The sequence below is a fragment of the Gossypium arboreum genome, chromosome 2 (genome assembly GCF_025698485.1).
Source record: "Gossypium arboreum isolate Shixiya-1 chromosome 2, ASM2569848v2, whole genome shotgun sequence".
Classification (NCBI taxonomy): domain Eukaryota; kingdom Viridiplantae; phylum Streptophyta; class Magnoliopsida; order Malvales; family Malvaceae; genus Gossypium; species Gossypium arboreum.
In genome coordinates, this window is record NC_069071.1 from 93,609,060 (window position 1) to 93,615,368 (window position 6,309).

The following is a 6,309-nucleotide window of genomic DNA, read 5'->3' on the forward strand; positions in this document are numbered from 1 at the left end:
CTATTCACAAACCACTGGCACAGATTCGGGTTTCTTTTCTGACTCCTTGTCATCGAGCACATACGCAAGGTATGCTTCGCACCTCTTTCTTACATATTTCTGGGCCAACATTGCTGATATTACAGCTGGCAACCCCTTTAAGTCCGTAGACTCAACCCGAATTATCTCGTTATTCGTGCACCTCAGATCAATAGTCTTACTTTTTGCAATTTACAACCGCATCGTGCATGGTCAACCAATCCCAACCAAGAATAATGTCGAATTCGTCGAACGGCAAAAGCATCAAGTCCGCCGGAAAACAAGAACCTCGGAATACTAGGGGACTTTTCTTACACACTTTGTTGACAAGCACGTAATGACCCAAGGGTTTGACACCGAATTACGAACTCGAGAGACTCAATAGGCAAAGTCTTCTTTGGATGTTAAGGTTTCGCATATATAAGAGTGAGTAGAACCGGGGTCAATCAAAGCAATCACATTAGTATCAAAGAGAGTGAAAGTACCAGGTAATAACATCCGGTGAGGCAAGATCCTCACGTGCGCGCGCATGGCATAAGTCCTAGCAGAGCACGAGCCTCGGATCCGATGGTGGCATCTCTAGATCCTCTCGACCGCCACTAGCATTGCCGTGTTTCTAAATGGCCTACCTCGAATTGTGGTAGTGCGGGTTCCCACTTTGATTTACGTTTTGTTCGGATAAGCTCGGGCAATCTTTAATGAAATGATCGACTGATCCGCACTTGTAACAGGAGGGGTCACGGAATCTACAACTTCCGTAATGCCATTTGCCACAATATTGGCACTCAGCTCGTCTCGACGATCATTGCCAACACCGGCAATCGAAGTGACTCAGCGTGCCCATAGGGGGTCGATCGCGGTCTCGTCTAGAAAAGCCCAAGTGTCTCTAGACCGGCCTAAGCCATCTCTAAATTTCTTTGATGATCGTGGGAAGGGCTTCCCAAGACCTCTTCTGAAACTCCTTGCTCCCACTTCAACTTTTCTTTTCTCCATATCGAGCTCCTCGGCTTTGCACGCTTTCGCTCGACAAGAGCCACAAACTCTGATTTCCAAAATGCCAACATACGACTTTATATCATCATTCACCCATCTTCAGCGTTTACATCACGCCTTCGAAGAAATGCATTTATTGCTGCGTCTGGCTAAGCCTCACAAATTTTGTTCGTAGTCGATGTGACATGGAACCTTGTTTAAGTTCAAGAAATTCCTTCCATTTTGATCCATAAATCTCGATGATATACTTTTTTCTAACTCGGTTAGAAAGAACTCCCAAGTTACTTGCTCTCTAGGCAAAACAGAAGTCGAGTACTCCACCAAGAGGCGGAATCGCGTAGCAAGGAGATAGTACACTTTAAGCATTCATCGGTGTACAAGATAGCTCATCGAGCACCGGATAGTGTTGTCCAACCAAAATTCAGCTTGCTCGGCATCGTCGCCATCCGTAACTTTAAATTCAAGAGCCCCATGATTTTGAATTCACGATTGGGGCTTACTTGGCCTTACTTGGTCGATTCTGGGAGGTATTATAGGTGCGGGGGTGCATTAGTCGGGAATGGAGGTTGTGGAACAGTAGTGTTAGTTCGAATGTATTGGTTGAACCAATCATTCATCACGCTATAAAAGGCTTGCTTAGCCTCATCATTCGGATTGCTAGCAATAGGTTGAGAGTCCGCCATTTGTCCTTGTGTTGAAGCGGCGCCACACTCTCCACATCACCACTATTGCTCGGTTGGGATCGGGATCCATTACAAATAATTAAACACAAATTTTAAAATATCGAAATCACCACACTATCAATTTATCACTATATGGATGTATAGCTAGACCCAAACGTATCACGGTAGTCCTAGAATCGACTAAACCGTGCTCGATACCAATAAAATTGTAACACCCGAACCCGAGCCCGTTGTTTGTCGGACACGAGGGTTAACAAGCCAAACCCACTTATAGCACCGACCAATTTGACATTTCGGGCAAGTCGAAAATCTGCGTCACTATTACCTTAAAAGGCATATCTCGAGTTACAAAACTCGAAACCGATTCTGTAAATTTTCCTGAATTTAGACTCATATATACATCCCTGATTTATTTCTATAATTTTTGGTAGGGCCAATTGGTACAGTTTATTAGTTAAAGTCACCCATGTTACAGGGGTCGACTACACTGACCTTCGCGCATTACAACTGGAATATCTCCCTGTACAAGGCTTCAATGCTGATGCCGTTTGTATCTAATGAAACTAGACTTAAAACGGAATCTGTACATATAAGGCATGACTTCTAATTCCTTCTGGATAATTTGTGGTAAATTTTCAAAGTCAAGACAGAGATCCGAAACCGTTCGCCCTGTCTCACGAGAACTTTAATATCTCTTAGTAAACTGATCATATGATCGTTTCGTTACTTTCATATGAAAATAGATCCATCAAGGTTCGTTTACATAATTTGGTCACTATTTAATACCATTCCTACTATTTTTAGTGATTTTTCACATTCACGTCACTGCAATTGGCAAAGATCTGCTTTTAAGGTAGGCCTTACCTAAATTATAGTCTCTATGGACCAACTATAGTCTTGTCATACATAGGTCCACTTATGATCATATTTAGCCATTCCAATGGCTGATCATGTGACTAACACTCCCATTCCAATCCATAATCACATCATGAAACCATATATAAATACAAACCACAAATTGAATGGTCTAATGCCATACTCCACCTTCTGAGCCATTTTCGCATGGCCGCATACATATACATCACAAAGATACTTGAAAACAACCAAGGGTAGTCCTATACATGCCATATCCAAAATTCAACTAAAGGAGTACCAAAAGGGCTTTGATAGTGTGGTTGACTTCGACTTCGATGATCCCGAATCCGATCGCTAACGAGCAAAATCTATAAAACAGAGCCAAAGCAACGGGTAAGCATTTTTATGCTTAGTAAGTCTCAAGTAATGAAATCGGCTTTGACTAAAGCATTACATTCACATAGCCAAATGAATCACTTTATTAATACACATTCACATAATCGCACCTACTTCACACTTCATCAATATATACATTCACAAGATATCAACCCATTTCAAGAGCTGAAAATTCGTTAGTCGATTGAACGAATATTATATCAAACGATCGACTTTTCCATTGCACATGTAAACATACCTTATCCTTTGGGCTTTTCGAGCGTACTAATTGGATTTATTACAGCAACCAACGCTCACCTTCAACCCAAGCTTCTTCGAATACAACCGGATATAATCACACGCATCGAATGCCCTCGGGTCTTAGCCCTGATATAACGACTTGCACAAATGCCTTCGGTATTAGCCCTGGATATAACAACTTATAAATGCCTTCTTGTATTAGCCCTGATATAACAACTTGCACAAATGCCTTGGTATTAGCCCGGATATAGTCACTAGCACAATTGCCTTCGGGTCTTAACCCGGATATAATTACTAGCATAAATGTCTTCGGGACTTAGCCCGGGTATCATTCAATTGCTCATGCACACATAAATCAATAATCATTACACATCCATATTTCATTTTCGTTACTAAGGCTCGAACACAAACATATCACTAGCATAATTGCCTTCGGGACTTAGCCCGGGTACCATTCAAATACTTATACACACATATATCAATAATCATTACACATCCATATTTCTTTTCACATAATTCAAGTAGGGTCATTACTCGAAGACTTACCTCGGATATTGTCGAACGGCTTCAACGGCTATTCGATCACTTTTTCCTTTCCTTTATCCAATTGTGGCCCTCTAAGCTCTTGAGCTAATTCAAACAATTTCAACTTATTAAAGTCTCACTTGCTAGCCTTGGCCGAATACACATATCATTGACCCAACATCACATAACTAAGCACTTTAGTCAATTTTCTTTAATTTCGCACACATTCTACCTTAGCTCACATCAAGGTAGCCGATTACCTAATTCAAGAATAGGCATCATTATGCTTGCCTCTAACCTAATGCATGCACAACAATTCCCCTATTGTGGCGAATATGCATGTCCATGTTAGCCAATTTTATACTTCAAAACCAAACATCATCACATATAAACATATATCAAAACACAAATTTTACCTATCATGCAACAAGCAAAATCGCACTTATGAGCATACCATGGCGAATACATCACACACCATCCCTTTCAATTTTCGGTCATGGTTAAACATAGAACTCCATGTCTTACTCAAGAATGCTAAGATGAAATTCAAGAGTAGTCAATCCATCATTACATGCATCATCAACAAGCTTCATATTTAGCATGCAATGGCTTTAACACAATATCGACCTTGGCCAAATACCATTTCCATGGCATAACAAGGATTTGAACCATGGCTAACATGAACATCAAGTTAGCAACTAAAACATGCATGAATCTCATGACACAACCTCATACATACCTTAATCTTGATGCAAGTATAGCCAAATCTCCTTCTAGATCTCTTCTAAACCAAAAATGGAGCAAAATCCTCCCTTTTTCCCTTAGTATTTTCAGCCAAAGAATTGAGAATGGATGAACAAATTTTTCTCCTTTCTTTTCCTCTACTCACGGCAACAAGGGGCATCCATCCATTTTTTTGTCAACCTTTTCTTTAATGCTAACACATTATTTAATTGCTCCCAACATGCCTCACTAACCCAACATGTTGGAAACATGTTTTCCTTGCCCATCACACCCATCTTGGCCGCCACTATAGAATAATTTGGGCAATTTTGACATGCAAGTCCACCTTGTGTCAACATGCACAAATAAGCCATTACAAATTAGCCTATCATTTTTTACCATGTTTCACCTTGATCCCTATTTAATAATTTCTCATACATTTGGTAAAATTAGAGAATGAAACTTCCACATATTCATGCACACACATAGTAAGCATAAAATATAACAATTAATTATTTTTATGCCTCGGTTTTGTGGTCCCGAAACCACATTCCGACTAGGGTCGTTTTGGGGCTGTCACACGAAACCACTGTTTTGATTTCACAGAAATTGGGTTGTTACAACTACCATCCTCATATGCGCATTCAACCCATTATAAAACATCTTCATTTAAGTTTAGTGCTAGAATCTATGCATCGGACATTTCTAAATTAACTCCTTAAATTGTTCCCAAGCTTCATATAGCGTCTCATCCTCCATCTGCCGAAAAGACATAATATCATTTCTCAACTTGGTATTCATAGTAGGCAGGTTATACCATAGCAATAATCTCTAGCAAAGATCATTCCATGATTCCACTATTCATGATGGCAAAACATTTAACCATACCCTCGCACTATCTCTTAAAGATTACAGGAATAGCTTAAGCCTCAAGGCGTCTTCAAGAACACCCTGCTATTTGGATAAATCACATACTTTTAGAAAGAGTCTTAAATGTAATCATGGGTCTTCAGTGGGGAGTCCACCAAACTGCCCTATGATTTGTAACATCTAGAACATTATCAGTTTCAACTCAAATTGCTGAGCTTGTATATTTGGTCTAACTATCCCTGGATTCAGATCATCCAACATTAGGATGACATGCGCTCTAATTAGCCTATCTTGATCATCCACCACACATCCAATAGGAGGATTTTCATTGCGATCATTTGGATTACCATTAAGATCATTCCTGTTTCCAACCATTTTTCTCAATTCTTTTCTCTTTCTCCGCAAGGTTCTATCAATCTCTGGATCAAAAAGGTATTCTGTGTTAGTAGGAATGCCTCTTCTCATGCACTGATGGCAAACCTGTAAAAAGTAAATACACTAAGTTAAATAAAACTACTAAGTACAATAACCAAACCAAATTTGACTAAATTGCCGATCCTCGGCAACGGCGCCAAAAGCTTCCACGTGTAAAATGATGTGCAATTTTGTGCAAGTATACACGTCATTTCAAGTAATAAAGTGATGAATGAGTATCGTTCCCACGAGGATCAGATTGAGGCTCAAAATTGGCCAAGTTATTGTAATATGGTTAATGTTATGGCAAGACTGACGAATAAGATGCTATGGTAAACTAAAGTAAGTATGCAGTGATAATTCAAAAGAGTGATGATGTATGCGATAGATGGAGTTTATGAATAACTAGAAATGCTATGGAAAAAGTGAAAGCAAAAATGTAATGGCAATAATGAGAGTGATTATCAAATAAAATGTAAACAAAGAAATAAATAACTAAATATGTCGTGACAAAGTTACTACGACAAAGAATAAGGATAGAGTGATGTTGATTCGGAAGGTGGGGATTAACCAAAATCTACCCTTACTGTCA

The 6,309-nt window shown here is 39.6% G+C and overlaps 1 non-coding gene across 1 annotated transcript; it reads left to right on the plus strand.

Moving 5' to 3' along the window:
- The first annotated feature begins 5,118 nt into the window (after positions 1–5,118).
- LOC128289533 (small nucleolar RNA R71) lies at positions 5,119–5,225 on the plus strand. The gene has a single exon (XR_008279179.1). It is a non-coding gene; the product is annotated as a small nucleolar RNA R71 (small nucleolar RNA).
- The last annotated feature ends 1,084 nt before the right edge of the window (positions 5,226–6,309 follow it).